This window comes from Protopterus annectens, chromosome 9.part0, assembly GCF_019279795.1.
Source record: "Protopterus annectens isolate FY-2018-M chromosome 9.part0, PAN1.0, whole genome shotgun sequence".
NCBI classification, from domain to species: domain Eukaryota; kingdom Metazoa; phylum Chordata; order Ceratodontiformes; family Protopteridae; genus Protopterus; species Protopterus annectens.
In genome coordinates this window covers 1,579,016,877-1,579,044,726 of record NC_056743.1, presented here as the reverse complement: position 1 = coordinate 1,579,044,726, position 27,850 = coordinate 1,579,016,877, and the positions used below count along the sequence as shown (strand labels likewise).

Genomic DNA, 27,850 nt, shown 5'->3' with positions numbered 1-27,850 from the left:
CTAATTCAGAGTCGCACAGCAAAGTTCCTTGGCTGGTAACTTCTTCCAGGCAGCAAAAGTGGGATATAGCCATTCCTAGGCAATCTCGATATAGCTAATCTACAAACTTGAGACAAAACTGGATTATTTCTAGTCTAAAGCAAAATAATGTGGCAAACTCACTATTTAAAACGTACAAAAATACATAGCAGAAATGTTTGGAGTTTAATTGTTCATTGGTGTTTGCTTACATTAAATATATTTAGTAATACAAAAATGCACTGTAGAAATATTTTGTAGGGCAGTCCTTCAGGAGACTGTTCTAAATTAGAAAAAAATGTTCCTTGTATGTGAGCAGTCACATGCGATAACTGAAGCAGTCATCTCAGTTAAACCATATGAACAGCAGATAAGACATCTATGATGTGCTAAATGCTACTGGGTAATAATTCTTTCCACAAACTGATAGCAGCAAAAGACAGATCCAGGTGGCACTATACAGTAAAGCCACAAGGTTGCACATGTCTGGGGAGCAGACAGGAATGGTATGGTATCTCTGGTGGTTACTGGGGAAACTACATGCATTGATTTGAGGCTGATGGTTGTGGTTACTTGACTAGCTTATGTCTATTGACGAAGTGAAGGACTGCCTTTTACTGATATCTACTGCAGCCTGGACTTTCAAATCCAGTAGAGTACCTTCAATTCAGCTTACTTTAAATTCAGAAGTCTGACATGCACATCTGACTACTTTGTCACCCTACAGCTGGCATTAGAGAAGTTTTATTCCCAGGAACACACCCCTTGTTTGTATGTACACGCTGTGTTTTCACACTGATGCCAGCAACATCATGAACTGTGTCATTTTCTCATATCATGGGTTTTCTTTGTCAGAAATGAAAGCTTCATTCTTGGCTTCTGAAGTAGTTTAACATAAGTGCCTTTTGATCTAGTTACATCAATCCAGATGACTTGTATATAACCGATTTTGTTCAAAGTACAAGCTCCCAAGACACACACACACACACACACACACACACACACACACACACACACACACACACACACAAAAAAATGTGTGTGTGTGTGTGTGTGCATGCACATGCAATGTGTTTGGTCAGCCGTTGCTTTGATTAGCAGCTGGCAGTACATTGTTTGTTTGAATGTCCAATTTATCACACAGATGTTTTATCCAATGTTTGCCTAGATGAAAAAGGCCCAAGTGTGATGTATTCTAGCTATGCTCATGTGAATGAGGGTTAGGTAATGGGATAGATTAAGAGATTGTGTGTGTGCATGTGTGCGTGTGTGTGTGTAATTATGAGTGTTTAGGGTTAGAGTTGGGAATATCTGTTTGTTTGTACGCATACATGTTTAGTGAGCGTCTGAGCTGTCTTGTGTAGTGGTATGTTTAGGGGAAGGGTTAGCATGCATTACTAAGATGGGCAGGGGGCAAACCTCAACCCTGCCCCTAACTCTACTTGCACTAAATATTTGAGCTGAATGTGGTTGGGTTAAGGGTAGTGAATTGGAAAAGATAATTTTATTTCTTTTTTCGATGTAGTGAGTCTCGATGTGTTTTTTTTCTGTGATATAATGAATGTTTGATATTTTGTGGTACATATTCTGTATGTTGACCAAGTGACATGTCGACCATTCATTAGATAACCATATCTATTATATATTTATCTACAAAGTTTGATTCCAGAAATTAAGTAAAATTAAATAAATAAGAGTAGATCACAAGGTAGCATATGCAAAAGGAGCAGCTAGAAGCCATCCAAAACTAATCCTTACACAGGACAAGAACATAAAATGAGCTTAAAATCCAGCAGTACCCAACAGAAGATGTGCGCCAATACAGTTCATGCAGACTACTAAAGTATCTAAGAAGGAAAAAAAGGTAAATCTCACATTTCCAGCAAAGAGAAATGCTCTGAGTTTTATAAATGAGCATAAATCTATCACATTTTAGGCAGTCGACATGAGAAATTACACAACCAATTAGACTTGGTCCAAAGCCATTCAAGTAGTTTTTTTCTTCCCTTATCCAAAGATCTTGCCCAGTGGCTATTTAAACTTCAATCAATTGGCTCATTCATTCTGGGCAAAATGGGAACTCTGCATTTCTAGGCTAGGTAAAACCATTATGGCCCATTCATTCTTGGCCATGAATTACGATAAGTGATCCGTTCCCAGGTGCGAGTCAGGTGGTAGGGAACAGACCAGCTTGCTGGTGATGGAGGCCTACTTTCTCCCCCTGGGGTATGCACCTAACCTTTCAGCACAAGAAATCTGGACAAAGCCTAAAACAGTGAAGGGACTAAGGACCACTTTTGGGGACAGATTTTAAACATTGGTCTTATAAACTTAATAAGCTGCTGCATTTTCTGAAGGATACGAAGTACGAAACTCGATGTCTTTGTGAGGAACAGACCAAAATATAAGGCAAAAATCTGTTCATAGTGCAAAATTCTGAATGGGCGGGGGTATGATCTGGGAGTACCTCTCTCTCTTTCTCTCAGCAGCTTCTCCAAGCCAGTGACCACTACCTTCCAAAGGGAAGTATGCCTCCACAAACTTTTCTCATCTGTTACTTAGTGTAATTTCACAAAGGTAATGTGGGCTTGGTCTGGTTAGAGCTCTACTTGGAAAGTACCTAGTGGTCCCACTAGGTGTCACCCTTGTGGCAGGCCAGAGATGTGTTGGCTCCTGTTTCCCATCCTCCCCAGCCAACACCTACAGGCACCTGAGCTGCTAGTTGAACTTGGGTCACCTGCGTCAGGAGTTTATCTTTCTGCACCACAGAGCAGGCAACACCTCTCCACTTTTACTTTTCATTCAAAGGTCAGCATGAAAGCCTGTGGAATAGCAGAAAACACATAGAAGCAACAGAACATGGGTGGGAGGAATGCATGTTTAGATTCAATAGGTACATTATTAGATGTTCAGAAAGTGACCTGCTGCCGGAACAAACTGGATGATGAAAGTATGAATATGCCAGATGAGGGTCAATGTGAAGAGATGGATAAAAACAATGGCATTTGCAGGAATATACAATGAAAAGTTACGAGAGCATTCATTGTGGAGTAGTGAATGATACAAACACGGGGCAATTCTTTTAAAGTCCTTTTTGAACATCTGCATTTTGGAAAGAAAAAGAGAATTCCTTCCAATTTATAAGCATACATGGTGAAATAGAAGAATCATAGGAACCATTGTTGCTTTTCACTATGATTCTTTGGTCTGTAACCTCTGTATGGTTACATTTTGTGTAATATCATGATGGTTACGGCAAGGATGTCAGATGCCAGGAACTCTCACTCTGGTCTGCCACAAATTATAGCATGTGATTGGATCTCAGAACTAAAATCATTAAAGGCTCTGGTTGAAGTACAGCATTTTCCAAATTGTGGGTATTTGGGAATAAATGGATTGTTGGTCTTTTATGCTTGTCAGCCTAGGTACTGTCACAAATGGGGACAGCTCTAAACATATTTCAAAATGCAACAGTAACATATGTTGTGCACACTTCACCATGATACTAGAGTGTTCCAACAAAAATATCTGTACAGTGTATAGAGATGGGAAAAGCAAACGTCAGACATCTTTGAATAGAGTTTGGGAAGCCTGGATATTAACTGAAGGTGGACAGGACAGAGGAGAATGGAAAGGAGAAAAAAAAGACTCACAGGATGAGCAGTACTGAGATGGGAGAAAGTCCTAATCAGCAGCAAGAACACGTTGGTGAGACTAATAGGGAGGAAGAAGGCCTCACGCAGAGGTTCACCACAGAAAGAAAAATGACAGAGAGAATTCCATTAGATCTAGGCCAAGAAAGTGAACAAGGCACTGTGATGTAGCCAGAGGGGAAGTAATCCAAGAAATACAAGAGGAGCTCCTGTCATTTTACAGGTTAATGGTCAAACGTTGGGTAGAAAGCTGTGCACAATTCTGCTGTACTTTCAGGAAAAATAAAACTAGATAAAGATACGTAAAGTAAAGTTGCAAGACTGCTGAAGTAAATGGAGAAGTAGGTAAAAAGAGGGGTGTGTGGACCTGTATCTGATCATCCCTCAGGAAAGTAGGAAAAAGGACACGTGTACATAAAATGAGACAGTATGGGTGAGTCGATCCAAAAAGGAAAGAGAGAACAGAAGTACTAGGATACAGGATGTCAGTGTTCTTCTGGACATAAGAAAAAAAAAAAACATTTTCAAAGAAATGGTTGTGGACAAATATGGACTGTTTTCAGAGGAGTTGGTGGCCTCTAAATCCATTTTCACTTTCACGAAGACACATGGCTACTGGTGGAGAGTAGACGATGCTAGGTGGGGTGTGACAAACATCTCTGTGACAACTGTTAGCTGCATCAGAAGGGTATAGTCGATGTATCAGTTCCATAGATTCTTGACTTCATGCGTATGTGATGCGTAGTAATACTGCTGATGAGCATGACAAGGAGTAGTATGTGCAAAGGTATACGAGGAGAGGGAGGCAGAGTAAGCAAGTACAATCTACAGTCAGTAGTGTTGTGAGAAGATAGAACTATTTGCACTACTTCAGAAAATCAGCCCTTGGGATTTCTACATCTTACATGCCCTGCCAAGGTATGTGGGACAGGGAAGAGTACGACAAACTATGACACTAAAAATACAGAATAATAGATCTGGAAAATGAGTTGTCATAAAGTAGGACAAAATACAGAGGAAGTGTATAATGCAAAAAAAATATGTCAAGAAATCAGTAATGTAAAGATAGGAGCTGCAAGAATAGAATAAGAAAATACAGTAGGGTATACTTGCAATAGATTTTATAGAGGGGTGGCCGCGGTGGTGCAACAGGTTAGCATTGCCGCCTCACAGCAAGAGGTTTCTGGTTCGATCCTCGGCCGGGGTGCCTTATGTGAGGAGTCTGCATGTCCTCCCTGTGGTCGCGTGGGTTTCCTCCGGGTGCTCCGGTTTCCTCCCACATCCCAAAGACTTGCTGTAGGTGGATTGGACACTCTAAATTGGCCCTAGGTGTGAGTGTGTGCATGTGTGTGCCTTCTGTGGAAGGTTGGGCGCCGGGCTGGCAACTCGACACCGTAAAACTCCACTGCCAATCATGAGCAGACAGGTGATCCACTATGGCGACCCCTAAGAAGAAGATACTTGCAGTAGATTTTAAGAAATGGTATATGGTGCCATCAAGTGGTCGATTTTGGAAATACACTTTAATGTTTTACAGGATACAATTCAGCTTGGAAAATTGTGAAAACTTAAAAGAGAAGTGCATGTTAATATCTTATAGGCTCCTGATGTTTAATGCATGGGGTATATAACTCAAAATTATTTTGCATAAAAAGAACAAGAAAAAGGATGCATGCTGGAAGTTATTAAACCCTTTTTTATTTCCTGACCACTTGTCACATGCAGGGGAAAGTAATGCCTTCCCATGATAAACCATTTTGTATGGATGTTGGAAGATTGCACCTTAACAGTTGTGGAAAAGCCTTTGCAGACATCACACACAGCAATCGGATAAGAGAACTTGCATAGTCTACATCTGGCAAAAGTCTAAAATGAGCACTGATGCATTTTTGGGTGGAAATACAAGCGTATTGCTGAAGATAATACTACATGTGTTTAATTTAGATAGGGGAGGAGAAATATTAGTTTTGCTCAAGCTGCCAGTGGATAACACAAGTGAATAAGTAACACAAACTGAAACTTTTGGATACAGTATTGGAGACTATATCCGTTATCAGAGTTACAGAATGATGAAAGGAAAGAAGGAATAGAGACGATTAAAATAAATATGAATATTTTCAGAGCACTTCCACCAGACAGTTCAACTAATCCTGCTTTGAGAATTTGCAGTAGGAATTGATTCAAGCTGTAATGTCCCTAAAATAGTAATGGAAAACGTTTAACATTGCCAGATAAGCTGATTAGGGACATACAAAGGGAAAGCATGGAGAATGATTCAAAGAATGAGGGGGGGGGGGTTATATGTGGGCTACCGTTATATTAAAAAAGTAAATAAATAATGTACTTTATGCATCACCACTTAGCTAGGGTTTAACTATTCCCAGCACCATAAATTCTGCTCTTCAAATTTTCCCTTAGAACTAGCCAGTTTTTTAGTTTTAGCACTCAAATATGTTTCTTTGAGCTCAGCACTTGTTCAGAACTTGTTGTAAGCACTAAATAAGCTACAAATTACTACAGCACTCAACTTTCCTCACTTGTCTAGAGGGAAACAGTTTTTGGTACTTAACAAATAAGCACCTATCCAGGTATGTCTAAGGGTCAGCTCCCAGTGTTTTCTCCTGTCTACCTGATGAATGTGGGAATCTTGGGGAGATGCAGCAATTGTCTCATGTACACAGACAACCCTCTCCTCCTACCACCCAACACTACAACCTGTGAGAGATGCACTTATATAGCCACACTGGAATCAAAGCTCTCTTCACCCAAGACTGGACTAGACAGTCAAGAGGAGAAGGTAAACACTTGTACCACATCACCCTCATCACATAGTCCCTCAAAACTTACACCACCAAAACAAACACATAGCAACACAACACACACCTACATTCGCGGAGGCTCTCAATAAAAATATGCTCAAGAAACAGAGACCTCCAAAGCAGAAATGCAAGCAACCTCCACAACCCAAATGACACATAGCCCATAATCTCCGTGTGCCACTCAACCACATAAGGCATAACAACATACCCAACACTCTAGTCATGGGTGTCTCTATAGTCAGGCACACTGATGTTCCACTCACCAGGCTAAACAAGGAGAAAGTTACTGTCAGCTGCCTGTCGGGTGCCAGGATCCACCACATAACGCACGCACTCAGGTCACTCCACAACAAGTACAAATATGACTCTGTCATTGTCTATGTTGGTGTGAATGACCTGAGACATACCTCCTTGGACTACATGAAAAGAGACATGGAGGAGCTCTCCGATCTTGTAGCCCAGACAGGTATGACCCTAGCCCTGAGTATCTTCCTGCCATCACCCAGAATGATACCACAGTACAAGGACAAAATGATTGACTTCAATAATTGGCTAAGCTTCTGGTGTCATTCTAAGGGAATCCATATCTGTCTGCCTGGGATGACATGATCGACAGAGCACGATGTTTTGCCAGAGATTGCCTGTACCTGTCACCCTTGGGATTCTGGATACTGGCTAAGGCACTTGTCACCCCTGTAGTGCCTTTTTTAGGCAAGGTTCAAATGACAAATTCACCACCATAACTGGTACAAGCAAGCAAAATCTGAGGGTAATGCTACTTAGTGCTAGAAATCTAAACCTCAAAATGCATTCACTCAAGGCACTCCTTAAAATGGAGAACATCAACATCTGTGCAATGACAGAAACCTGGTTCAAGGCTCCAGAGAGCACCCCTGCATTACCAGGCTATAATTCATACTACACCTTTGGGCCACCTAACCTGGATTGAAACCCTAAAGGCAGAGGCATGTACATATTCATTAAGGATATCCACACCTCCAGGCTAGTTGCTCAGCATAATGCATCTGAGATTATCCAAGTGCAACTAACTCTGGGCAAGACGACAGTCCAAACTGTAACTTGCTACAGATCCCCCACCATGCCCCAGGATTCCCACTCTTCATTTCTTGATGCACTGAAAAATATTAGGGTACAACCCATCACCCTAATAATGGGTGATTTCAACTACCCCACCATTAACTGGGAAAACTACTCATGTACCAACTCTTTTGCTCAATGTTTTCTGGAATTCATTAATTCCAATGCTTTGGATGAACTTATCCCCACACCCCCACCAGGGGCAGCAATATTCTAGACCTGGTCATTACCAGCATGGGTGACCGTTGTTCCACACCAGAGGTCAATTCCTCGTTGGTCAGGTCCGACCACAAGCTAATCACCCTAAACATCCACATCCTGCCCCCACCCCCCATTAGGGAAATCACCATAAAAAATTTATCCAAAGCCAACTTCACACTTCTTAAGACAGAAGTGGCAAACTTCACGACACCCATGCAGACGCACAATAGAGGTACAATTGCTGAATTCTACACAAATGCACGTTATAAGCACTTAAACAAGTGCATGGGTTGTGCTATCCCTAATGGAACCAACATGCTATCCTCCAAAAAAAAGGAAGCCAATCTGGTGGTCCCCTGCCATAAACAAACTCTACAACAGAAGAAAGAAGTTGTTGCAAAAAAGAGTAAAATCCCATGATTGGAGGAACTCCCTGGTCAGCCACAGTAAGAAGCTGAGATCCTTCATGAAATCCTCCAAAGCTAGTTACGAAAACAAAATTGCCACTGATTCTAAAGACAATCACAAAGCATTCTATATCTATGTCAAGAATCTCAATGGCAACACTCAGATCTGTTCTGAGTTAAAGCACAATGGCACTAAATATACAGAACCAACTGATATTGCCAACATCCTGTCAAATAGGTTCAGTGCTAACTTTAACCCCCTCTCACCCCCTAAAGGGCCCATCTCTATACCAGAAGAATGCAAAGTTCCTGTAATCATGGCTGCACAGGTAAAAAACACTCTCTCCAAAGCCAAGAACACAGCATCCATGGGACATGACAACATCCCAGGCTGCGTTCTACATGAACTACAAAATGAACTGGCACCCCACCTAAGCACCATGTTCAATCATAGCCTCACCTCAGGCTTTGTGCCCACTGAATGGCACACAGCAATAGTTATCCCACTCCACAAAGGGGGAGCCACCACGGACCCCAGGAACTACCCCCCCCCCCATTAGCCTAATGAGCCTGGTCTGCAAGGCCATGGAACGTATCATCATAGAACTTATAAACAAAGACATTGATAATCTCCAAACTCTGGACCCCACCCAGTTCGGGTTTATAAAAGGCAGAGCATGTCTCCTAAACCTGATAGACTTCTTTGAAGCAGTCACCAAAGCCGTAGATGAGGGTAAGGTGGTTCACACAGCCTATCTAGATCTTGCCAAGGCTTTTGACAACTCTGGAATTATAGATAAACTCACTAAATTAGGTATAAATCCTTATGTCACAAGATGGGTTGCCAACTGGCTGACAGAACCCACACTGTGAAAGTAGCAGACTCCAAATCCGACTTCAGAACAATGACAAGTGGAGTACCACAGGGTTCAGTCCTGGGTCCGCTCCTTTTTGGTATCTACTTTTCTGAAGTACAGGCTAACACAGGTGGTCTTTGGCTAATGAAGTTCGCAGATGATGGCAAACTAGGAGCCATATTTCAAACTCCGAAAGATGTGGACATCCTACAAAAGGGCCTCACTGAGACAGATGCCTAGTGTCAAAGCCATGGCCTCAAGCTCAATGCCAAAAAGTGCATTGACATCCCCTTTGGTAAAAACTCTGTACCCATGAGTTACATAGGTGGTAGTCTACTTAACACTGAAAGTGTGATGAGACCTTGGGACACAGGTGGACAGTAGTCTCTCCTTTGATAATCACATCGCCAAAGTAGTCAGGAAATCCTTCTAAGTGGCACACCTCATCACAAAAGGTTTCTCATCCAGGAAAAAAAAAGAGGTCATTGTTTCCCTCTACTCGTCACTCATTAGACCCATTATAGAGTATAATGCCCCTTTAGGTATGTATCTCACAAGACCTCTACAACAATTGGAAAGGCCGCAGAAATACCTCACAAAGAGGATTTCTGGCCTCAAACAGATGCCCTACACAGACCATCTCAAAAAACTCCAGCTTTACTCCGTTGCATATCGCATACTCAGAGGCGATCTCTGCCTAACATACAAAGCTATGTCAAACCCAGAACTGTTGGACATGCTCCACTTAAAGAAATCCCAATCCCTCCATGCTATATGCTCTAGGGACCTAAACTTTGTCACCACAATAAACAGAACATGCTGGAGGGATAGATTCCTGTCCCAGAGACTTCCCATACTCTGGAAGAAACTACCTATCTTTATCAAACAATGCTCCTCATTAGCACTCTTCAAGAAAAATCTTGATGATTGGATGGGAAATAGGAAATTCACCCCATGGATCACCTCTGTGGCTCTGCTCAACAGGGGCACAGGAAAAACATTTTCTTGGGTGGTGAAAGCCAAAGTGCCTGTTTGGCTAGGCTTGTATAGGCCCTAGGGCCGATAGCCTAGTACCTACCTATGAACCTATGGCAGGGGACATGGTTTGAAAAGGAGGAGCTGGCACTTAGGATGAAAAGAGGAAACAGTTTGCAGAGCAAGGTCAGTGAGGGTAGTTTAAACCCACAACACTGAAGCTACTTTATTTGAATCTTAAAATTACTAAAAATGACTATCATTCAAAAAGCTACATGAAGTATTTTGAATAGAAATAAGGCAGACTTCTACATTTCAACATCCATTATTAAGACATGAGTTGGAAAATATCTTTTAAAACAGTATTGAAAATCCCATCTGCTGTACTCACTATGAGAGATTTGAAACTTTACAAGCCGCAAACTTTGAGTAACCAATGGAACACACACAAAACTCTAACAGCAGAAAGGGCCTACCTATGCTAAGAGCATTTAACTTCAATAATGTATGACCGCCTGTATTAATACCTGTACTTTTCTAATGGTAACCTTGATCTAGCAATGTCCTCTACGTACCTTGCACCAGTATGATGTAGTTTTCATCAATGTCTTTTGCACAATGGAATGTTTTTTTGAAAACATTTATTTAAACATGTGATTTGTAGTTACTCTATTTGTATTCTTATTTGTATAAACTTGATTTCCATATTTCTTTGTCTATTTTGATTTCTTCAAGTATCTTGATTTAATTTGTATCTTTTTTTCCTGGGATGAGGCTTAAAATGGTCAATGGAGATCAATTGTCAACTTAAATTTATAAATACTGTAACTATGTGCATGCATAATAGAGATTCAATGCTTATTTTAGAATTAAAACCTAGAAATCTATAAGCTTCTAATCTACATTGCGGTTTGGCCTCTAAATTAAACAATGACTCACTATCCTCACTTCTAACATTTTTCTTAAATTCTAAACATTGAAGGAAAAATGTGCCTCATCTTGAGGTATCAATGTGTATTAAATGTAATGTCAATGCATTATTAACGGTCTTATTTTTACTATCCTTAATATGTACAGCTGTCCTAAGCTTAAACTGTGCTTTTGTTTTGCTACATAAATAAAAAATCACAAGACAACCTTGCTAGACAAGCTAAATACATCTTGGACATGTGAAAAATTCATAAAAATTTGTCTTTTATATACTGGTTGTAAAATATATACACATTTATTTATAAATCTACACAAGGAATGATTTCTAAAAACTGGGGGTTCTCTATAAATCAAAACCCATGGGTCAGTTATAAAACTTGTTTTCCTTAATACAGCACCCTCTCTCTTGGGGTCTGCTATATAGAATTATTGCAAGAGAACCACATATAGAACTAACCATACCATTTTCTGTATGGATACACTAATGTTTCTCCAGGCACTTGTGAACGCCTTGACACACAAGCAGCATGTCTAATAACTAATCTCTTTGTTGCATGACTGTGCTCCCTGGGTTCTACACTGAAATGCTCCTTATTTCTCTACAGTGTTAGTAATTCTATCAAATGGCTTTATCACAGCCCCTTTCTGCAAGCTTCTTATCAAACAATAATTAGTTACATCACTATCTTTGACTACATACACTTGTTTCTCACCACTTTTGCTTTGATTATTAGGTCCATCTAAGAACATCAGGTGGATGATACCTTATCCTGTATTGAGTTGTACTGAATTCTGCAGGCTTACCATAATGAAAGTCATATTGTCAACACTGGTATCACACAGACGACACAACCTTGATAACTGATCCCACAGTTAAGGGTCTGGAACCTATAGTGACAATGAACTGTCCTTTGATTATCATGTATCCACTGATGTAAGGAAGCCCTTTGTCATTGTACAGCTTATATCTAAAGATATTCATTTATTTCTGTTTGTTTATGGGGAAGGTTTGACTGGACTGGACCCATTTTCAGTGGAGGCCCAGGGAGAAAAGCTCAGTTTGTTTACATTGCATTATATTTAGTTCCAGTTAAACATGGAGTAGTTGTATCTCTATTTAAATTTATACACATACAGTAGTTTCATTTATACATTCTAAGATTTTACAGAGGAAGAAGTTACTATAGAGAAAACCAATGTGCAACTTAGTGGATTGTACAGGCAGCAGTTATGTATAAAAATGTCATTTCAGTGAGAGGATGAGAGTATTCTGTATATTTAGAGTATTTGGAGAGCATCATATGGTGACCACAGAATCTTAACCTGGTGATGAGCATGTGCAGAGCCAAGATTAGTTAAGATGTTTGAGCAGTGTTTAAAACTACTGAGTTTGTCAGTGAGTTTTATTTGTGTGAGGATATTATTCCAGATTTTAGCAATGTATTGGGAGAAGTGCGAGTCTCCTGCAACATTATTTGACATATTATGAGCACTAAGAATTTGTTACGATAAAGGAAATCCCTTGTTGGATAGTAATAAGTTTTGTGGCACAGGGCATTTCTCTGGATGATGAAAGACTTTGTGTGCTGTATTTAGTTGTGAATATGACAGGAAGTTGTGCAATTCAAGACAGTTTAATTCCTTTAAGCTGCGACAATGGTGGATCCTATGAGGGAGACTAGTGCTAGATTTAGCTGTTTTATTGTAGCAGGGGCAAATTTCTTTGAGTGTTTGTTAGATAGGAGCAGCGTATAAGAGAGTTGGCAGTAAGAAGGTGGTGCATAGAGTTTTTCTTGCAGCATCTGTAAGGAATCAATTGATCCTATCAAGGGAGCCTAGTTTCTGGTGTGTAGCTTTAATGGTGTGCAATATATGCTGGTCATATTTGAGACTCATCTATTGTAAAACTAGCAGACCATTGTTTCTATGTTGGTTTATTATATCGGTAAAATGTAGTAGAGCAGTAGTAGTGCTGCACTGGGGCCTAAAACCATGCATTTCTTTGAGCAGGCTATTTGAGTTTAGGTATTGCATCAGCTCATATGGATGCATTTCTTTAATATTTTGGAGGAAGGGGAGAATTGCTATTGGTCTGCAGTTATTAAATTCTGTAGGTGTACCGCCTTTGTCCAATGCTATGATGTAGGATTTTTTCCGACAGTGATGGGATGTATCTTTCGGGTATGGACACAGAGAAGATTATGACTTCTGTGGCCATTTTTATGTAGTCTGAAGGTAGCTGGCTACATCTACGGAAGTAGTTTTTAGTTTAAGGAGCAAGTTAATTATGAGTGAGGTAGGTTCTGGCTATGGGTGGTTTTAGTTGGACAGGAGTAGAGTGAGTGGACAGATGTGTCTGAGAGATCATACTGATTGTAAAAAGTAGGAATTAAATGTGTGGGGATAGAGACCATTGTATTGTCTGTTTTTGGAGACCGCGAGAGTGGTGGTCTTGCCAGGGTAGTGTAGTTTACTTATCAATGACCAAAAAAGTTTTGTTTTTTTTTGATTGTCTTATAGGTTGGTATAGTATGTTTGCTTGTCCTGTATGACTTGGAGTTTTGCAAGGTTTGTAAGATGTCTAAATTGCTGGAAGGCATTTTGAGTTCTATTTTTATACCAATTTTCCCTTGCTTTATCCCATTTTATCATGAGGGTTTTTTTGTTTCTTTTTCTTAACCATTGTGCAGAGTTGGACTTTACACTTTATTATATACTAGTTCTAGATTATTTAAGGTCTGTAAGAATATGTTAATTTGTTCTGCAGCAGTATCTAGTGGCATTGTTCTTAGTTTCAATGAAATATAACTGGAATGTACTATCTTTAAAATTGATTGTATTTAATATTTGATTATAGATAATGTATTTATCAAGGTTATGGTGAGTTCTAATGGAATCTGTTACTTTGTGTTCACTTACACTATCTGAGAGGCAGTCTACTTTTGTCAGTTTAGCTGGTTTGTTTGTAAGGATCCAGACTAATTGTGTCTCCCTGAAGTTTTTATGGTTAAGTGTTTGACGTTTTATAAATTTATGGATTCAGTGGGGGAAGTTGAATTTGAGTTGCCAGTCTATATTTAAGTCTCTAAGTATTATAGTTTTATTGTTAATTTATTTTATATCCAATATAAGATGTCTTCAGCAGTATCAATATTATTCCCTAGTGGTATACAAATTGCTGCTAAACATATAGCTTTCCTATTGTTGACTTTTATAAGTGTTATTTGAAGTTAAGCATTGTTAAATTGGGCCTTCCGGTCAGAGTAAGGTGATGGTTAGGGAATTATATTGATGATTGCTACACCATCTGCATGCTTATTTTGTCTGTCATGCCTGAGTATATTGTATCCTGGTGAGGGGTGATCTCATTATCCTTAATTTCTTTTTTTTAACTAGGTTTTGGTAGCTATAACATCATCAGGAGTGTATGTGACAAGGTAGGCATGTATGTCATGGATTTTATTGCACATACTTCTGGGGATGCACAAGTCAGTTCATTTATTTGTGCCGGTCCCAAGCCCGGATAAATGGGTAGGGTTGCGTCAGGAAGGGCATGTGGCATAAAACCTTCGCCAAATAATTCATGCGGACACCAGTAAATATTTACATACCGGATCAGTCGAGGCCTGGGTTAACAATGACTGCCACCAGTGCTGTTAGCCAACAGGGTGCTGGTGGAAATTGGGCTACTGTTGGCCGAAGGAGAAGAGGCGGAAGGCATGGCTGAAGGCAGGAAGAGAGGAGAAAGGCTAGGACTGTGGTAGTGAGGGTCGGAACTTTGAATGTTGGCAGTATGATTGGTATAGGGAGAGAGCTAGCTGATATGATGGACAGAAGGAAGGTTGGTATATTGTGTGTGTAAGAGACCAGATGGAAGGGGAGTAAGGCTAGGTGTATCGGAGGTGGGTTCAAATTGTTTTATCATGGTGTGGATGGGAGGAGAAATGGTGTAGGCATTATCCTGAAGGAACAGTATGCCAAGAGTGTTTTGGAGGTGAAAAGAGTGTCAGAGTGATGTTTATGAAGCTGGAAATTGATGGTGTAATGATGAATGTTAGTGCATATGCTCCACAAGTTTGGTGTGCGATGGATGAGAAAGAAAATTTTTGGAGTGAGTTAGATGAAGTGGTGATGCCTGTACCCAAGGGTGAGAGAGTGGTGATTGGAGCAGATTTCAATGGGCATGTTGGTGAAGGGAACAGAGGGGATGAGGGAAGTAATGGACAGTTATGGTGTTAAACAAAGGAATGCAGAAGGTCAGATGGTAGTGGATTTTGCGAAAAGGATGGACATGGCTGTGGTGAATATGTATTTTAACTTGAGGGAGGAGCATAGGGTGACATACAAGAGTGGAGGAAGATGCACACAGGTGGATTATATCTTATGTAGGAGGGCCAGTTTGAAGAAGATTGGAGACTGTAAAGTGGTGACTGGGGGAAGTGCAGTTAGGCAGCATAGGATGGTGGTTTGTAGGATGATGTTGGTGATCAAGAAGAGGAGGAGGAGTGTGAGGGCAGCACCAAGGATCAAATGGTGGAAATTGAAAAAGGGTAATTGTGAGGTGGAGTTCAGGGATGAGCTTAGACAGGCACTGGGTGGCAGGGAAGAGTTGGCAAATAGCTGGGTAACTACAGCAGAGCTAGTAAGGGAGATGGCTAGAAAGGTGCTTAGTATGACATCTGGACAGAGGAAGGACGACAAGGAACCATGGTGGTGGAATGAAGAAGTATAGGAGAGTATACATAGAAAGAGGTTGGCAAAGAAGAAGAAGTGGGATTGTCAGAAAGATGAAGAAAGAAGACAGGAGTATAAGAAGATGAGGTGCATGACAAAGAGAGAGGTGTCGAAGGCTAAGGATAAGGCATATGAAGAGCTGTATGAAAGGTTGGACACTAAGGAGAGAGAAAAGGACCTGTACCAATTGGCTAGACAGAAGGACCGAGCTAGGAAATATGTGCAGCAGATAAAGGTGATAAAGGATAATGAGGGAAACATACTCCCAAGCGAGTAGTGTGTGTTGAGCAGATGGAAATAGAACTTTGAGGGGTTGATGAATGAAGAGAATGAGAGGGAGAGAAGGTTGAATGATGTGGGGATAGTGAATCATGAAGTACAATGGATTAGCAAGGAGGAAGTAAGGATAGCTATGAAGAGGATGAAGAATGGAAAGGCTGTTGGTCCAGATGACATACTTGTGGAAGCATGGAGGTGTTTAGGTGAAATGGCAGTGGAGTTTTTAACCAGATTGTTTAATGAAATCTTGAAAATGAGAGGATGCCTGAGGAATGTATAAGTGTTTTGGTACCGTTCTTAAGAATAAGGGTGATGTGCAGAGCTGTAGCAACTACAGAGGGATTAAATTGATCAGTCACAGCATGAAGTTATGGGAAAGAGTAGTGGAAGCTAGGTTAAGAAGGGATGTGAGGATTAGTGATCAGCAGTATGGTTTTATGCCGGGAATGAACACTGCGGATGTGATGTTTACTCTGAGAGTGTTGATGGAGAAGTACAGGGAAGATCAGGAGGAGTTGCATTGTGTTTTTGTAGACTTAGAGAAAGCATATGACAGGGTGCCTAGAGAGGAGTTGTGGTATTGTATGAGGAAGTCAGGAGTGTCACAGAAGTATGTAAGAGTGGTACAGGATATGTACGAGGGTAGTGTGACAGCGGTGAGGTCTGCGGTGGGAGTGACGGATGAGTTTAAGGTAGAGGTGGGGTTACATAAAGAATCAGCTCTGAGCCCTTTTTTATTTGCAATGGTGATGGACAATTTGACAGACGAGATCAGACAGGAGTCCCCGTGGAGTATGATGTTTGCATATGACATTATGATCTGTAGTGACAGTAGGGAACAGGTGGAGGAGACCCCGGAGAGATGGAGATATGCTCTAGAGAGAAGAGGAATGAAGGTCAGCAGGACTAAGACAGAATATATGTGTGTGAATGAAATGGAGGATAGAGGAATGGTGAGGATGCAAGGAGTAGATGTGGTGAAGGTGGATGAGTTTAAATACTTGGGATCAATAGTTCAGAGTAACGGTAGTAACGGTGAGTGTGGAAGAGAGGTGAAGAAGAGAGTACAGGCAGAATGGAGTGGGTGGAGAAGAGTCTCAGGAGTGATTTGTGACAGAGTGTGAAAAGGAAGGTCTACAAGAGGGGTAGTGAGACCAGCTATGTTATATGGGTTGGAGACCATGGCATTGACAAAAAGACAGGAGTTTGAAGCTGGATGTGGCAGAGTTAAAGATGTTGAGATTTGCACTGGGTGTGACGAGGGTGGACAGGATTAGGAAATAAGTATATTAGAGGGTCAGCCCAGGTTGGAAGGTTTGGAGACAAAGCCAGAGAGGCAAGATTACATTGGTTTGGACATGTGCTGAGGAGGGATGCTGAGTATATTGGGGAAAAAGATGCTAAGGATGAAGCTGCCAGGTAACAGGAAAAGAGGAAGGCCTAAGGTAAGGTTTATGGATGTGGTGAGAGGACATGCAGGTGGTTGGTGTGACAGAGCAAGATGCAGAGGACAGGAAGAACTGGAAACAGAGGATCTGCTGTGGCGACCCCTAACGGGAACAGCTGAAAGAAGATGATGATGATACTACTTAGGTTCATATTTAGTAAGGTGAGTTTGGATTCTGTTTTGTTGAGAGGTATTAGGCAACTGGATTATTTTGGGGATGGAAGTGATGGTTTTCAGTAGGACCTGGGTTGGGGTGAATATCTCTGCTAATTTTTTGAATTGATATTTTACAGTGGGAAGAGTGTGGCCAGTTATATTTTAGTCTTGGTTTGGCATTTGATTGTAAATTTAGATAATTTATTTGAAATATTTAGAGAATGTCGCGGTGGTGCAGTGGTAGAGTTGCCACCTCACAGCAAGAGGTTTTCCTGTTCGATTCTCTCCTGGAGCACCTTCTGCGTGGAGTCTGCATGTCCTCCCCACAGCTGAGTGGCGTTCGAAAGACATGCATGAATGGGTGTGCCTTCATTGAAGGTTGGGTGTCGGGCTGGCACCTCAGCACCGTAAAAATCTACTGCCAATCATTAGCGGACCGGAGTTCCGCTGTGGTGACCCCTAACTGGGAAAAGCTGGAAGAAGATTTGAGATATTTAGAGAGAAACAAATCGGATGTAGTTTGTTTGTAGAGTTAAAGTGCTATGGATGAAGACAAACTGGGCAAATGTTGATATTCTTTGTTTGGATTGGTTGAAGTCCTAAGTATTTGAAGAAGGTGGATTTGATAACTGGTGATGAAGGCCATTGGAGTGAGGAGGAAGAGTAATAATCTGAATTTGGGATATTTTATTTAACTTGGAGGTTTTATATTTGCTGTAAATTAGGATTAGAAAATGTTAGAAGCGTACTGGATTGGTTATAGAGTTGTTATGTAAATGTTATAGGGGGACAGTTTGAGAGAGTCTTGGGTGGCAAACTACAGTTGGTGTTACTATTGGGAATAATTCAACTAATGTTTTTTTTCTTCTGGAGATTGTATTGGTTTGAGGAAAGTACAGTTGTGTACACTTAGCATAAATGTAGATATTTGAGTGTATGCACTGTTGCAGTCATCACACTTGGGTAGATTCCCAAGGCTGAAGAAGGGTGGAGGTAGTCAAGAAGAGTTAGGGCTGGCTATTATGCCTTGCAGGACTGCTGTTGCAAAACCCACCCTGGATTTGGAAAAGATAGGGAGGTGGTAATGCTTGGTGAAGGTGTGTACAGAACTCCAGGTAGCAGCTCCAGGATGTCCCTGGTAAGGACTCCCCTGAGGAATGCTGTAGAGGTAGAAGGTGCCCTAGTGGAATGTGTTCTGACCCCCTGAGGAGTTGGTTTCCCATGGTGCTTGTAGCAGAAATGGATGCAGTGTGCTATCCATTTGGAAATTGTTTGTTTTGAAATGGCCTTGCCCTCTGCCCCTGGTGCAAAGCTGACTAGTAACTGGTCAGATTTCCTGAAGGGCTTAGTCCTATCAAGGTAGAATCTAAGCTACCTGTGCATGTCCAAGGAGTAAAGGATTCTTTCCCCTTTTATTTTGAGGATTAGGGAAGAAAGTTAGCAACTGGATAGATTGGTTGAGAGCCACACTGGACACCACTTTAGGCATAAAGGAAGAGTTAGGCCTGAGGGAAACCCTGTCAGCATGGAAAATAATGAAGGGTTCCACAGCCATAAGTGCTTGTAGCTCAGACACTCTTCTAGCTGGAGTGATGGCCAGAAGCAAGGCTGTTTTCAAAGAGAGGAATTTAAACTCTGCTGACGCTGCTGGTTCAAGGGGGGGTGTGTGTGTGAGCTTTTTCAGTACAAAGTTAAGGTCCCAAGCAGGGGTGGGTGCTCTCCTTGGCAGCCTTAAGTTGTTTGCCCCTCTCAGGAATTGTTTGATAAGAGGGTGAGAGAAGAGAGGTGGCTCAGTGTTGTAATGAGCCAAAATGGCAGAGGCATGGATCTTAATGGAGGAGAAGGATAAGCTCCTGTGGAGTACATCTGCTAAGTAATCCAGGATTAGAGGCAGGGAGGCCAGGGTTGTGTCCTCTCCTTTAGATTGAATCCAGGAGCAGTACCTTTTCCACTTATCAGCATAGGATTTCCTTGTACTGGGTCTTCTGGCTTCAAGAATGACATCCAGCACCTGCTTGCTTAGGTTGGTTACTGGGGGAGAATTCAAGGAATAAGCCAGGCTGCAAGATTTAGCATTTGCAGTTGTGGATGCAAGATCTGTCCCCCCCTGCTAAAAGAGCAGGGTTGGGTTCTAGTGTAGTTGCCAGGGTGGCACCAGTGACAGGCTGTGCAGGAGTGGGTACCAGTGCTGCCGTGGCCAGTCCAGAGCAATCAGAATTGTCCTTGGTCTGTCCTGTCTTATCTTGAGCAATACTCTTGAGAGAAGGGGCAAAGGGGGAAAGGCACAGATTGAGAGATTTACCCACTGGAAGGATAGGGCATCCACTTTCCAGGCCCTGCTGTGATTTGTTCTGGTGCAGAATTTGCTGAGCTGGTGATTGCCGGGGGAGGCAGAGAGATCCACCTCTGGGATCCCCCATTTCTGAATCAGAAAGTTGAAGGTGCTGTGCTATAATTGCCACTCGTGATTGTAGGAGATTTCTGCTTGTCATCTGCCAGTGAGTTTTGTTTGCCTGGCAGGAATTGAGCTTGCAGATGCACCTGCATGTCCAAGGCCATGTTCCACAGGGCCATGGCTAGCCTGCAGAGTGGGTAAGAGTGGGTTCCCCCCTGCTTGTTGATGTACCACATAACTGTGGAGTTGCCTGTCTTTATTAGCAGGTGTCCTGGTGAGAGTAGGGATATGAAATCTGTCAGAGTGTGCTGCACAGCTAGCATCTCTCTTTGGTTGATGTGCAGATGAAGTTGACTTGGACTCCAGTGGACCTGAATACACTTGCCGTCAATGTGTGCCCCCCAGGCATAGTCTAATGCATCTGTTGTTAGGGTCTGGTCGGCATGGGGTTGAGTAAAGGGCAGTCCGTTGTTGTGGATGCATACTGCTGCCCACCAAAGAAACTCGTCCTTAGACAAGGTATGTTAGGAATGACTGTTTCCAGGTCCTGAGAATGTTGGCACCAAAGACTTTTTAAGTACCATTGAAGTTTCCTCCATATGCAGTCTGGCATATGGAATTAATAGGATGCATGAGGCCATGAACCCTAGAGCCTGAAGGATTTTCCTTACAGATAGATGAGTTCTGGTGGCCTTTTGAGTAAAATAGTCTGTCAGATAGGCTTGTTTTTCTGGAGTAAGGAATGGAATCTGGGATGCTGTGTCCAAGCTTGCTCCCAGGAATACAACCTTTTGACTGGGGACTAGTTTTGATTTCTTTCCATTGATGGTGTACTCCAGGGAGGGTAGAAGGTTTTTTACAAATGTCAGGTGCTGCAACAGCCTTTCATAACTGTCTGCCTGAATCAGGCAGTCATCCAAGTATGGGTAAATTTGAATATTTCTCTGCAGTAAGCAATGGCTGAAGCCAGGCATTTTGTGAATACTCTGGGAGCAGTGGATAAGCCAAAGGGAAGTGCAGAGAACTGATAATGCATAGATCCTGCCCTGAGGCGTAGATATTTACTGCATGACTCCCTTATAGGGATGTGCAGATAGGCTTCTTTTAAGTCTAGGGTGACTAAAAAGGTGTCTTTAGCTAGCATAGGTAGAAGCTGCTGTAGGGTGAGCATTTTTAATTTTGGTACCACCAGGAAGGTGTTGAAAATTGAAAGATCTAGGATTGGGCACCAAGTGCCCTCTTTTCTGGGTACCAGAAAAAGTTTGGAATAGAATGCTTGACCTGTCTGTTCCATGGGAACAGGTTGCTTTGCCCTTATAGAGAGCAGGGATTGAACTTGTTGTTTTGCCTCTGCCCACTGGTTTGGAGGAAGGTCTGGAAACCCTTTTGGGGTTGGCAGTGAGTGGAAGTAAAATTTGTACTCCTGGGATACAATGTTGAGGACCTATTTGTCTTTGGTGATGGAAATCCAGTTTTTTTGCATGAAGGGCAGGTTTTCCTCCTAGGGGCACCAGCAGTTGGTCAGAGGTGGGGAGTGGAGTTGAGAAGTCATTGGGAATTCTTTCCATAAGGGGGTGGCTTAGCACTCCCTGCTTAAGAAATGGAGGCACTCCATTTCTTAGATCTCTGCATACCCTGGAGAATGTAGTCTGAGGGGGGTCTGTTTCCCCTGGGTCTAGTTTGAGATGGCCTTGAGGGTTCTGGAAAGGACCATTGTTTCGAGGGGCAATGCCTACTGAATCTAGGAGGCTGTAGTTGCAAGAATTCTTTGACTGTCTGCATAGATTTAGCTTTTTCTTACATCTTTTTAAGAACCTCTTCTGCTTTGGTGCCAAACAGATTGTCCTTGTTCAAAGGAGCATCTAATAACTTTGATTTGATATGGTCTGGCAAGGTCTGCTTCTTAAGCCAAACATGCCTTCTCAGTACAGAACCTGTGACTGCTGCCTTGCAAGATGCTTCTAGGGCATCAAAGCCACACTGCAATGTATGCCTGATGACTTGGCTTGCAAAATGCATAAGCTCTTGCAATTCTTTTTCTGTACAGTCTGTAAAGGTAGCTATTTTTTGCTTAATAAGTTCCATAATATGCTGTTGGTAATTCAGCTTGTGAAACTGACAAGTCAAAGCCTTAATGGCTTTGCAGAGGTATATACTTTCTTACCCCGTCTGTTCAAAGATCTGGAATCCCTGTCCAAAGGGGTGGGATTCTTAGCTGTAGTTGCTTTGATACCTTTAGGCCCCTGGGAAATGACCTCTGGGTCAGCAGTAGGATTTTTGAAAAGGAATTTGTGAGAGTCAGGTACTCTATAGTACCTGTCTGGTTTCCTTGGAGCAGGTGGTAAGGTATCAGGAGTAAGTCTGGATTCCATAAAGACATCAACAACTTCCAGGACTGGGGTTATTGCTATAAATGCCTATGTTGTGGCAAGTCTAGAAATTCTCTGAGTCTCTTTTTGGACTCAGGATAGTCTTGGCATTCCCAATGGAAATGCTCTCTTAAAGTATGTAAGGTTTTACCAAAAGAAAAATCCTGTTGAGAGGCAGAGGAAATGGATTCCTCTGCATCAGAATCCTCATAAGTAGATAAGGGCATGTCTTCAAAATCAGAACCCACAGAGTCATTGGTCTCTTGGTCTGTTGAAGCTACTGGGGACCGATCTCTTTTTCTCATAGCAGAGGAAGGCTGACTTCCCCTAATCAGCATAATAAAGACTTCTGCCATTCTAAGCATTTGATGTTGTGGCAAGGGAGCAGGTGCATGTGCTTTGGTCATCTGTTTTATAGGCATAGCGCATACTTTTGGCCTTAGAAACTTGGTAGTTTTAGACAGAACGGAAGTCGTCAGTTTGTGTCGAACATCGGTAGTGCAAAGAACTTCCTCGGAAGCTGGTGCCTGCTCAGCGGCTCTGGACCCATCCAAGGTAGAGACATCTGCAGGTTCCATAGTCAGAGTCTCACGGCATACCAGACTCCGAATTGGTCTCGGTAGAGGCCTTCGAATCCATTGAAGGCGGGCATCTGAGGCTGCAAAAGCACCTCACTGAGTACTGGCGACTAGCTTAACGGAAGCGTCGTCGGCAACTTTGGACCTGTGCGTCTGTCTCTGTCTTTATCCTTATGTGTTTTCAGATTATCAGTAGTCTGATGGCTTACTGATGCCATTTCAGAATACGGAGATCGAGAACAAAAGTATTTAGCGACAAAAAGAGCCCAACGAATGGTTCGGGCATTGAACAAAGCACAAAACCGACAGCGAGGTACGTCGTGCTCTGGGCCTAAACAGGTGATGCAGTAAGAATGAAAATCTCTGTGTGGTATTTGCTTTCCACAGGCAAGACACTTTGACTTTTTCTGACATCAGTTAGAGCAAGAAAAAAGGATCCCCAATGGGGCACTTAGCTTTAGAAGACTTTAGGATGATTCAATTTGTAAAAGAAAACTCAGGTGGCGGTTGACCAGCACTCATGAGAACTGCTTCTGCTTCGGGCGCCTAGGGAAGAAAGACTGATGTAATGGCATCAGCTGCCTGTTTTTATACCCCTGATAACCTGACGTCAGCAACAGCAACCGAGACAGAAATGCTAAATCTCTGGTATTTGGGCTGACTGAGGGCTACCTGCAGACAGATTAACCCAAGTGTGATGACTGCAACAGTGAAACACGAAGCACATCATATGGGTGGTGCTATGGAAATATAACTAGAGTAAGAGGGTGTGGGTGGGAATTGGATGTAGGGTAGGAGACTGATGTATGTCCAAGCATTAATGTAGGCAAATAAAGTTGGTTGAAAACTTGGCAAAGCCACAGAGAGAAACAATCTAAACATAAATGGCCACAAATCTGCTGCAAGAGGTAAGTAAAGTGAACAGTGAGTTTAAAAGGCCTGTGCCAGTAGATGAAAGTCTTGGTTTTGTTGCTCTAGGGCACAGTTTTAATAGGAGTTAGTCCAATATCTCCTTGACCAGACTAATGGTGATGCATAACAGTAAAAACCTGCACTTGACTGAACAACTGCGTAATGGTAAGGAGGTTTTTATGGACTTTGAAATGCAAAGCCCAAAGGGTACTCTCACCTCCAAAGATCACTAAAACAATGAGAAAGTAAACCAGGATGCAAGACTGCAGCTCTTGAAAAATACTGACTCAGAATGTGATTATACAAGCTTCTGGGGAAAAAAGGCGAAATAAACTTAAGGAAGGGAGACAGTGGACTGCTAAAAACAATAAATGGAGAATAGTTGAAGGAGAAAGTACCAATGAGACTGCTGTGGTCTAAGAAAATGAAGCTATAATAGTGCACAAAGTTATTTTTTTTAGGCTGCCATAATTTTTATAATTTACATTAAAAAATATATCCCATAGACTAGTGTTCAAACTGCAGACTTCACTGTTGCATATCTATATGCTTGCAGGGACACTTTTATGTAGAAAAATAAAAGCACACTAAAGAGATAGTTGAGTGCACTGAGTCAGTGGTGACTGTGCACAAATACTAACTGTGCACTGTGTTAATGGTGACTGTGCACAAATACTAACTGTGCACTGTGTTAATGGTGACTGTTAACAAATACTAACTGTGCACTGTGTTAATGGTGACTGTGCACAAATACTAACTGTGCACTGTGTTAATGGTGACTGTGCACAAATACTAACTGTGCACTGTGTTAATGGTGACTGTGCACAAATACTAACTGTGCACTGTGTTAATGGTGACTGTTAACAAATACTAACTGTGCACTGTGTTAATGGTGACTGTGCACAAATACTAACTGTGCACTGTGTTAATGGTGACTGTGCACAAATACTAACTGTGCACTGTGTTAATGGTGACTGTGCACAAATACTAACTGTGCACTGTGTTAATGGTGACTGTGCACAAATACTAACTGTGCACTGTGTTAATGGTGACTGTGCACAAATACTAACTGTGCACTGTGTTAATGGTGACTGTGCACAAAAACTAGCTTGGAACTGAAAGTGCTTTAACTGTCTCAGGCAAGGAGAAATAAGAAAGAAAGGAAGGGAGACTAAGGCTGAGTCCTTGAAGGTTTACAGTTCCACTGAAGAAAGAGGAGGATATAAATAATAGAAGTAGCAAGTCTAGAAGAAGATATAAGAGAAAGAAATAGTTTGAGTAAGAGCAGTAAGAGGAAATGTCAGTGTCTGTTAGGAAGTGGAGAATGAAAGCTGACCATCAGGATGTCTGTGGAGAAAGGTTTACAGACTATAACACTAAAATCGCTGCTCTGTTAAAAAATAGTGTGTGTGTGGGGGCCTGTGCAGTGACCAAGACCTGGTTCAAGGCTCCGGAGAGCACCCCAGCACTACCAGGCTATAATTCATACTACACCTTTCAGCTCCTAAACCTGGACCGAAGCACTATAGGCAGTAGTGTCTCCATATTCATAAATTATATGCACACCTCTAGACTAGTAGCCCAACATAACACATCAGAGATACTTCAGGTACAACTAACACTGGGTAAAACTGCAATCCAGGTTGTAGCCTGCTATAGATTCCCCACCATGTCCCAAGACTCATAAGTTCATAGGTAGATACTAGGCTATCGGCCCTGGGGTCTATATTAGCCTAGCCAAAAAGGTTCCTTGGCTTTCGCCACCCAAGAAAATGTTTTTCCTGTGCCCCTGTCAAGCAGTGCCGCAGAAGTGATCCCAGGGTGAATGTTCTATTTCCCATCCAGTCGTCAAGGTTTTTCTTAGAGGGCCAATGAGTAGCTTTGCTTGACATGAATGGATAGTTTGTTCCAGAGTATGGGAAATCTCTGGGATAGGAATCTATCCCTCCAGCATGTTCTGTTTATTGTGGTGACAAGATTTAGGTCCCTGGAGAGTGTGGTTCTGAGAGACTGGGATTTCTTAAGTGTAGCATGTCCAGCAGCTCTGGGTTTGACATAGCTTTGTATGTTAGAAAGAGATCGCCTCTGAGCAGGCGATATGCGATGGAGTTTTTTGAGACTGTTTGCGTATGGCATCTGTTTGAGGCCGGTAGTCCTTTTACTGAGGTATTTCTGTGGCCTTTCCAATTGTTGTGGGTGTCTTGTGAGATGCATGCCAAACTGGGCATTGTACTCTATAATGGATCTGATGAGGGATAAGTAGAGAAAAACAATGAACTCCTTTTTTCTAGAGGAGAACCCTTGTGTGATGAGGTGTGCCATGTAGAAGGATTTCCTGACTACTGTGGCAATGTGGTTATCAAAGGAGAGACTACTGTCCACCTGTGTCCCAAGGTCTCATCACATTTTCAGTGTTTAGTGAGCTACTGCCTATGTGGTAGTTCATGGGTATCGAGTTTTTTCCAAAGGGGATGACAATGCACTTCTTGGCTTTGAGCTTGAGGCCATGACTGACACCAAGCATCTGTCCCTGTGAGGTCCTTTTGTAGAATGTCTACATCATTAGGTGATTCTATTATGGCTCCCAGTTTGCAATCATCTGCGAACTTTGTTAGCCAAAGACCTTCTCTGTTGGTCTGCACTTCAGAGAAGTAGATGCCGAACAGGCCTAGGACCCAGGACTGAAACCTGTGGTACTCCACTCATCACTGGTCTGAAATCGGACTTGGAGTCGGCTACTTTTACTGTGTGGGTTCTGTCAGTGAGCCAGTTGGTCACCCATCTTGTGACATAGGGATTTATGCCCAGTTCAGTGAGTTTATCTATAATTCCAGAATGGGGGATGGTATCAAAAGCATTGGTGAGGTCAAGATAGGCTGTGTGCACTACCTTGCCCTCATCTATGGCTCTAGTGACTTGTTCAAAGAAGTCAATCAGGTTTAGCAGACATAATCTACCTTTTACAAACCCAAACTGAGTGGGGTCTAGGGTTTGGAGGTTACCTATGTCTTTGTTTATAAGCTCCAAGATGATACATTCCATGGCCTTGCAGACCAGGCTCGTTAGGACAATAGGGCGGTAGTTTCTAGAGTGTATGGTGGCACCCCCTTTGTGGAGTGGGATAATAGTCGCTGTGCACCATTCAGTAGGCACATAGCCTGAGGTGAGGCTATGATTGAACATGGTACTTAGATGGGGTGCCAGTTTGTTTTGTAGTTCGTGCAGTATGCAGCCTGGAATGTTGTCTGGGCCCATGGATGCTGTGTTCTTGGCTTTGGAGAGTGCGGCCTTTACTTGTTCATATGTGATTACAGGGGATTTGCATTCTTCCAGTATTGAGATGGGCCCTTTGGAGGGTGGGGGGGGGGGTAAAGTTAGCACTGAACCTGTCTGCCAGGATGTTGGCAATATCAGTTGGTTCTGTATATTTAGTGCCATTGTGCTGTAACTCAGAGCAGATCTTAGTGTTGCCATTGAGATTCTTGACATAGCTATAGAATGCTTTGTGGTTGTCTTTAGAATCAGTGGTGATTTTGTTTTCATAACTGGCTTTGGAAAATTTTATGAGGGATCTCAGCTTCCTGCTGAGGCTGACCAGGGAGTTCCTCCACTCTTGGGATTTTTACTGTTTTTTGCAACAGCTTCTTCCTTCTGTTGTACAGTTTGTTTATGGCAGGGGACCACAACATTGGTTTCCTTTTTTTTTTGAAGATAGCGTCTTGATTTTGTTGGGGATGGCATGATCCATGCACTCATGTATGTGCTTATATAGTGCTTTTGTGTAAGATTCAGCAGTCATACCCTCTATTTTTTGTCTGCATTGGTGTCGTGAAGTTTGTCACTTCTGTCTTAAGAAGCATTAAGTTGGCTTTGGAGTAGTTTTTGATGGTGGTTTCCTTAATGGGGGGTGGGGGTGCAATATGGATGTCTAGGATGATTAGCTTGTGGTCAGATCTGACCAGTGAGGGGTTGACCTCTGGCATGGAGCATCACTTACCCATATTGGTAATGACCAGGTCCAG

The 27,850-nt window shown here is 42.1% G+C and overlaps 1 protein-coding gene across 1 annotated transcript in view; it reads right to left on the bottom strand.

Annotated features, from left to right (window-relative positions):
• The window catches only part of LOC122810723 (glutamate receptor ionotropic, NMDA 1-like), a 451,545-nt gene that overhangs the window by 406,193 nt on the left and 17,502 nt on the right, over positions 1 to 27,850 (bottom strand). The window lies entirely within an intron of this gene.